Genomic DNA, 8849 nt, shown 5'->3' on the forward strand with positions numbered 1-8849 from the left:
TAGAGAAATTGGAGTCCTTCTGCATTGCTGCTGGGAACGTAAAATGGTGCAGCCACTTTGGAGAACAATTAGCAGTTCCTCAAAATGTTAAACATGCAGTTAGCATGACCCAACAATTCCACTCTTAGGTGTATATACCCAAAAAGAAAACATATGTCCACACGAAAACATGTATACAAGTGCTCTTCGCAGAATTATTCAGAACGACCCCATTGAAAACAACCCAAATGCCCCTCAAATGATCCCAGATGAGTAACGCATGGTCTGTCCATGCAACAGAATGTTATTCAACTATAAAAATGAACAGAGTGCATCAACTGGTAATCGGGAAGCTATGCAGTGTAGTAAGTTTTTCTTTTTTCCGCCGTGAGAAATGTTAATTTTCAAAAAATTAAAGTGACAAAACTATGATGTGAAAGTCATGAATAAGTGAAATTTTGGAAAAGAAATAAAACGCAAGACTATAAATTGAGAATGTATTCTCTTTTTCCTCCATGACAGAGCAAAAATGGAGTTTGATGTTTAAAATATATGTTTATCCAATTTCTATTTTTATTCATGTCAAGTTTCCATGGATTATTTTTATTGAACTTCCAGTTTCTCTTAGAAAAAGAAAATCCACACAGGTAAGTAAATCAGAGTACTAGGAATATCAGAGGATTGTCCATGAAGATGCCTTTTTAGTCCTTGTTCGTTGTTTTTGTTTTTGTGGGTTTTTTTGCGTTTTTGTGGGGTTTTCTTTTGCCTTTTTATTCTTTTAAATTGAATCTTCCACTTAAATCTTTTTTATTTACTTCCCTGATGATATTTCATGGGTTAATAACTATACTGAGAATTTATTATTCCTCCTATGCCTTTGGTAACCAAAGAGTTATGGAGGAAATCATCCATCTGATTAGTCCTAGGAAATGCAGTCTTCACAAAAAGTCTTTGAAGTATCTTTTTCCTGCCTCCTTCTATCATTTCCTGCCCCTAAATTCCAAGAAAAGGTAGGTGCAGAAACACATGGAAAAATATGGTGGTGAATTAATATTTACAAAAACAGGAGCATGTGTTCAAAACAGATTCTGGTCTCTTCAGATTGTACATAAGTTCTGTGAATTCAAATTGTAATAGGTATTTGCAATTTTACCAATCTTTACATACAGCGAAACAACTATATGGAAACTGAATCATCACCCAGGCAGGAAAGGATAAAAAGTTGTGAAATGGATGTAAAATTTATTTAACCCGTATACTTAATTCGTTTATAAAAATAAGACTTGCTAAATAAATCTAGAGTGATTCATTTTGAATAGGAAGCTATTATTTTTCTATTGTGTAATAACTACCTGATTTTGAAAAATAGCTGGGTCAAACAATAAGATATATTGTTATCTAAAAAAAAGGAAGTACTTCTACATGTTACACCATGGGTGAACCTTGAAAACATTATGCTAATTGAAAGAAACCAGACACAAGAGGACAAGTATAGGATGATTCCATTTATATGACACATCTAGAATAGGCAAATCCATAGAGAGAGAAGATAGATTCGTGGTTGCCAGGGACCAGGGAGAGAGGAGAAAGAGGAATGCCTGCTAAGGAGTGTGGAGTTTATTTTGGAAGTGATGACAATGTTCTGGAATTAGATAGCGGTCACACAATTTTGGGAATATGCTAAAAATACTGAATTGTACACTTCAGAAGAGTGAACGTTACGGGAAGTGAATTACATACCAATAAAAAGAAATAAAGACAAATACGTGACAGTATATAGGTAAGAGACACAGAGAGAGGGAAGCAGGGTCTGGACGATTATGCCTCTGTAGGGAGGTTTCCCAGAGAGAGGAAACCATCTGAGCCTTGTTTTAAAGGACCAACAGGATTCACCAAACAAACTATAGGAAAGAAGGGCTTTCAAGGCAGAGGGAACAGCAGGTGTAAAGGTCCCGCCAGAAGACAGGAAGCAGTGTAACTGATCAAGTCCTCTGGTCGTTAAGGGTATAAACCTTGGTGCACAAACTCAGAAGTCATTTTTTGTAAGTGGAATTCATTTCTGACTCTGAACCCCATTCCTCCAGGCTGCAGAAAGTGTCACCCCCATCAGTTCTGGTGTTTCTAGGTTTGTGAGAGGTTCCAAGATGCTATACTGCGCTGGGACATGGGGTCAGCCCCCAGTCTCCATGATTTAGCAGGAACATGCGTTTCTGCGTGTCTTTGACTTCCCTGGCACTGTGCTAGGCCGGGGTCTTTGTCAAGGCTTTGTCAGCTGGTGGCTCCACGTGCCTGAGGTGCTGTGGGGGCCACCCCTCCCTGGAGTCTTCCTGACCCTGCCCCGAAGCATGGCTGGTGCTCCCACTGCTGAGAGCTCCCCCATCTCCTGCTGGAAGAGTCTCTCTGGTGTCAGAGCAGGTGATGCAGGGGCATCTGCTCTCCTCTGCTGTCCTGGGACATGTGTCCATCTCAATAAATTTTTTCCATTTATTGCCTCTGCAAACTCCCTAAGTTGTCTTCAATTTTTGAGCAAAGACCCAGCAAGACAGTCAAACTACTCCTGCTTGAACGGGAGAAAGGAAAAGGAGATGCCGCATAGAGGAAAAAGAAAAACGAATATTCCAAAATGTCCAGGTTCTAAGTGACCACAGTATCTGAGGGGTCATTCAGGTCAGAGGGTGAATGTGCCCCTTGAGGGTCCTCTGAGGATCAGAGGCCCGGAATTGCTCCATCCCTCCAACGTGTGAGCCTCAGTCACGAGATCTGTCACCAGGAGCTCACTGGTCCACAGTTCCCTGCACCCCCCCACCCCAGGGCATCCAGTGTGCGGAGTCCGCAGCCCCCAGGCCCCCACCCCTCTCTGCAGGAGGGCAGGGGATTGGAGGGGAGGTTGCAACACTGAGGCCATGAGGATAGAGGCAGGGCAGCGGGTCCAGACACATGATGGAGACGAGGTGGGGATGAAATAGAGGGTGGGAGATCCAACGCAGGGATGTTTGGCCTCTCCGGTCCAAGAGGGCTGGGAGGACAGCCTGGAGGAGCAGACGAAGACGGGAGCGCCCCGAGGGGAGGCCAGTCTGGGTTACCTTTGCCCCTTGATGGGTTGCGGGGCTGAAGCCACTGCAAAGGTCGGAGGGAGCAGCGAGCAGGAGCAGGAGCTCGAGGTTGGCCCTAGCAGGTAGGGCTGTGGTGCTGGGAAGGGGAGCTTCCTGCGGTGGAAGAGAGGGCCTGGAAGGCCGAGGCCAAAGCACAGTGAGGGCTCGGGGCCCCTTGTGCATTCATTCCCAGTCTGTTCCCACACGCCGGTGCGAGCGCTGGGGGAGAGCCGGGAGAACTGGGGCACGGAGGTGAAAACGGTGGCGGGGTCAGCAGGGCTGGCCACCAACTTTACTTTGTGCGAGGATGTTTATTTAAGGAAGATCACTCTGTTTACTCAAAGCTTTGCGCTGCAGCCCTCAGGGGTGGATTTATCAGTGAAAGCTAGGCTATTAATCAATTGTGGGGCCTGGTGACAGACCTTCTATCCTTCCGGAGAGTGGGAGGGTCAGAGGAGTGAGGGAGGAAGGGAGAGAGAGGGGCTGACCCACGCCCGGGCCAGTGTGGGAATGACTCCGATCCCAGGAGCAGGAAGGGTGCGCGGGAAGTGGCCTTGAGGTGGCGCCAGGAGGGGAGCAGAGGGTGGCGTTTCCATGGCACAGCAGTCATGGGACAGAGCTGGACGGAAATCACATTCTGGGATGTTCCCTGGCCAAGGCCAGGTTGCCCGGGGAGGAAGGACAAACTTCCTGGATGGACACCCGGAGGCTGAGCCCCGGGGAAGAGGGCAGGGTGGGGGCTGTGGTGTTGCTGGGGCAGTGGGATCCCTCCAGGCCATCGGCCAGGACCTTGGATAAAGGAGCATGCCCTCGGGGAAGCAAGCTGGGTGCAGGGCTGGCCGAGGCCACAGTGGCGTAACTTCCCACTTGCCCTCAGCTCTGCCGGGCAGCCTGGCCGGGAGAAGGGAGGCATGTGTGCCTGGCCCCTTCTCCACCCACCACGGAGAGCCGGCCGGACAGGTGGGGTAGGAGCTGACAGGCGCGCTGGGTGAGCAATGCCCGGGCGTGAGAGCCCGCATGGGAGAGGCGCGCGGGAGGCCCAGAGGAGCCACGGGGCTGGGAGCCTGCTGGTCCAGGACAGAGATGGGGAGGGGGATGCTCCGCACGTGCGCACGGGGCACCGGGCAGCAGAGGTCACATCCCCTGAGTGCGGCCCACAGAAGGTCTCCTCACAGCAGACTCCGTCCGGCCAGAGCGGGGCCGCTCTTGCTGGGCATCCGGGCCATCGTCTGGGGACAACCGCCCTGTGCGGGGGCAGGGAGTGATGAGTGAATGAACGAAGGAAGAAAGGACGGAAGGACGGAAGGACTGAAGAACCTCCCCCAATGATGACCTACGTCATCACGTGCTGGTGAGAGCGGACATATAAAACACCAGGCCCAGGACACACGAAGGGCGCAGTAAATGCCCCTGGTGTTAGGTTGATGACTCCTTTTACCACACCCAGCCTTTCCTCTGTCCTCGGCCACGCTCCACTCACATGTGTCCCTCCTCTCGCCCTGATGATGGGAACCAGAGAACCACCGGGTATGGCCATGTTCAACTTGCTGTCCCGGGTTCACAGGACCTAAGGGCCCTTGCCACCCCTGCTGGCTGTATGATCTCAGTGGTGGGAGAGTGTTTGTGCCTTTGCTCCAAGGGGAGGTAGCCTGGGTGTGAATCTGTCAGGTGGGGCAGCGTGGCTGCAGGCAGTCAGCCGACTCTTACCCCTGAGGGATGGAGAGTGGAGGTGACGCCAACTCTTCCGGAGCCTGGAATCAGGGCTGCACGAGGAGGACTCCCTTCCAGGTGGATCCTGAGTCCCAGCATTCTGGGCTGGCACCGGAGGGAGAGGGAGACCGGCAGCCCCTCCTCGCACTCCTCTCTACCCTCCTTGGCCCATCTCTCCTCTCCTCAAGCAGGGTAAACTCTCCAGATAACAAGAACCTGGGGATGTTTCTTGCCGCATAAAGCAGTTTCTTTTACAAGAATACAAAAAGGAAATTAGAAAAACCTACCTGCCCCCTCTGTGTTGTCTTAAAAACCATATAGACATTATGAAGTGGTGTTGGGCATCAGGGTAGGTGTCTTTTGAGGGGAAAGAGCCCTGGAGATTGTTCTTTTTAAGGGAAAGGGTGTCTTCCAAGGAGATTTCTGTGGTGGTGAGTTGGCAGGTGGCTGGTTGGGGAAGGTGGCCAGGTGGGCCTAGCTGGTTGGGGAGGGGTGAGGGTGAAGAAAGAAGCCTGAGCTGCCATGAGAGTTTGCTAGGGAAGGAGTTTGGGGAAGTTTCCCAGGAAGGCTTTGCAGAATGAATCTGCCCTGGGGGGTTCAAGTCATGGCCCCTACCACCTCTTCATCGCTGCTGGGAAGTGGGTGAGGATGCCCTGTGCCCTGTAGTAGGATCCTAGGTAGACTGGGAAGACGGGGCCCTCCTGTACCTGTGGCCATTCCACGGGTGGTTCGTGTCCATGACCACCTTGGGCCTTCGCTGCCATTCTGTGAGTGGCTCTTTACTGGCCCGGGCCCCGCCTGCACAGGCCCTTGACTCCAACAGGGTGAACTATTTGAAGGTCCCTCACATTCTTTCTCACTTCCGTGGTCTCTGCGTGAGCTGGCCCCCTGCCTGGAATGAATGCCTTCTAACCATTGGTGGTGGCCAAAGCATTCTCATCCTTCAAGACTCAGACCAAATGTCACCACCTTTGGGAGCCTTCCCTGTCCCCAGGTGGCTGGTGCTTCCTCCTCTGTGCTCCCTAGTATCCTACTCTTATCTTGAGTTTAGGACTCATCACCCTGATAGTAGATGACGAGCCTGTCTTAGATTTCCCCAAAATAGAGCCTGAGTAAGGCCTGGGGTGTGAATAATTTGTGTGAAAGGTGATCCTGGGAGTAAAAGATGGTGAAAGTAAGACAGGAAAGGAGGAAAGGCTCATAGAGAGTGTGTTACCCAGGTGGCCTCTGTGGGAAATGGGGGCTCAGCTTCAGCACCTGAGAAGTCTTCAGAAGGCCAGCCAGAATTGTCTCCTTGGGGGAGGTAGGCCACTGCTCTTACCCCCTGCCTCTGTCCCCCACTGGTGGTGGGTTGCCATGGGGGATGAACTTCTGCACACTCTCTTATAGACCCAGCAGGCCCCTGAAGCATGCGAGGGAGCCCTGGGGCAAGAACTGAAAAGGCAAGATGGCGTGTCATTGGCTTGCTGGGCCCTGTCCTTACACAGCTGTGGCTGGAAGCAGAGTGGGCCCAGGGTGTATGTGACAGGCACCAGAAGCACCCCTACAGAATCCCTGGAGGGTCGAATTGTGATCTGTCCATCATGGTGTCCCTGGCAGGTGCTTAGTAAATTTGGAATGACCACCTCCAGGGTATAGACAGCCCAAGGGACCCAGCAATGGTTGGGATCTCAGTTGAGAACTCTAGACTCCTGACGTTCCCTCCAGTGGGGTTGGGGGATTTCCTCCCTGTAACCTATCCCTGTAGCTACTTCTAAGCTTAGCTCATCTTCAGAAATGAGGTTCTACTGACAGAAGGGATGGAAGACTCTCCAGGGATCAGACGCAGGGGAAGGTGGGATTTCTGGGACATATGGTATGCCTCCCTTCGGCAGGAAAGGGTGGGACACTTTAGTGGACAGTCCTACAGGACAATCTGACAGGAGAAGGGTATTCCTCAGAGCAAAACTGGGGTGCTGGTACCTGCAGAAGTGTTGGTGGGTGAGGACAGCCTAGAACCACAAGCTGCAACATCGGGAATAACAGCTAATTTCTCCATGCCATGGAATTGTGTGACTCCCACAAAAACATGTGTGTGGCAGGACTTCGAAAAATATGAAACCCTCAGTAGAAGGTCCTCATGAGACCACAGAATGTTGGCTGAGAGAAGGGAGCTGGCCATAGTGCCAGGATGCAGCCAGATCTTCCTCTGAACACTGTACAAACTGAGATGTCCTGACCAGCACCCAGGAATCCCTGCCCCCCCAGAAGCCGCCTCTCAGATATGATAACTAAGTGAGCTATAATCTCAAGACACACTTTTCCCTCCGCCATGTTTTTTCACTCTATTAATTCCTTCTTTGGACACCAACTAGAAGCCAGGCCTGTGGGTCGCCAGAATAAGACTTCCTTGCCTTCAAGAAGCAAACTGCCAGAGATCAATGAGTAACTACTTCTGTAACGTAAGATGTGATGGTTTCTAGAACATAGGTAAGCATAAGGCTCGGTGTAGAGGAGGGAGGGAGGAGGAGTCCGCTCATCCATTTATTCAACAGGAAGTCAGTGAGGGACCACCAGGAGCCTGGCACTGCATTGGGTGCAGGAGATTGGCAGTGAGCGGTGTAGACACGGCCTCTCTGCTCAGAGCACGGGCAGCCCAGCCTGTGCCCCCACAGCCCACACCAGGAATCTGCCCCCTCGGCCTTGTGCATTCTGCTAGGAAGGGCCACCACGGGCCGCCTCCTCAGGAAGCCTATTTGGACTCCCCGGCCCACAGAACACTTTAAACTCCTAAAGCTGTGTTAGTCTGGGTCCTCTGATAAGCAGATGCCAAAGCAGGTGAGCACATGCCAGGGATTTCCTTGGAGAAATCCCTATGCGAGAAAAAAAGAAGAGGGAACCAGAAAGGCTCGGAGGGCGGTCCAACCTCCAAGCAAGTCTCCCTGGGAGTGAAGGACAGAGGGAAGTCCAGCTGTGTGAAAGCATCCCAGACCGTCGTGCAGTGTAAGGAAGGCCCGGCGAGGCTGCCAGGGTCCTCAGCACTCACAGGGGTCTGTCTCCAGGAACCGGCCTGCCGACGTGCCCCTGCTGCCCTGGGAAGTGTGGCCTCTGCGGCAGTGGATGGTAGATCCCCACAGCAGGAAGCCACACTCCCCGTAGCCAGAGGTCTGTGCGGCTCATTCTCGCCGGCCTCCCCAAAGCGTTGGACTCTAACATAGCACCCTCAATTTGAAGCTCCAGCAAAGGTTGTTTTCTGCCCTCCCAAATGGCATTAGGTGAATCTTGACGTCTCGACTGGCCTGTGGGGTGCTCAGAACAGGGGTGGCATCATCCTTCTCCACTCACCCATCTGCCTATGGATTCATCCATTTATGTTTTCACTGTGTATTTACTGGAGCCCCCGCTGCAGGGGTGAACAAGGTGACCCTCAAGAGCCCTAGAGGGGAGAGAGGCATTAAACAACCAATCACATCGTAAACAGGGAGTTTCTAGGTAAAGGTCAAGTGAGTTTCTATTTCCCCTTTCCCCATACCCGGAGGGGGTTTTCTCTGAAAGGGCAGCTGTCCCCAGGGCACAGCTCTTGCTCTGCGGACGGACGTGAGTCAGCCCAGGGTCGGGAAGAACACTCAGGCCTGCGGGGCCAGCGATGACAGGGCCCCTGGACTCTCCCTAGGAACTGCTCCATGCCACTTCCCCGGGGCCCTGTCGGAGCAAGAGAAGAAAACAGGGACGGCAGCCCTTCTTCAAAGAAGAAACACCCCCTTGCTTCCTTCAGGCAAATGTCAGCCCTTCCCTCCCCCAGGAGCTTCTTAGGATGCTCCGCGAAATGCTGAGAAATCAAGTCCCTTCTCTTGAAAGCCTCTGGGGAGCCTTATGGTTTTTCCTCCCAGGTACACAGTCAGGCTCTGAGCGAAGCACTGCCCATGCAGGCCTTCCGTGAACCCCGGCCACAGCCAGTGAGGATCCCCACCCTCAGAGGCTCAGAGGGAGTAAGGGGTATGCCCAAGGCCGCACCGCTGGTTCATGGTGAAGTGGAGACCTGACCCCAGCACGCTGTACCCCTAACCCCCCCCCCCCCCCCCCCCCCCC

The sequence above is a fragment of the Ursus maritimus genome, unplaced genomic scaffold (assembly GCF_017311325.1).
Source record: "Ursus maritimus isolate PB19 unplaced genomic scaffold, ASM1731132v1 scaffold_7, whole genome shotgun sequence".
Taxonomy (NCBI): domain Eukaryota; kingdom Metazoa; phylum Chordata; class Mammalia; order Carnivora; family Ursidae; genus Ursus; species Ursus maritimus.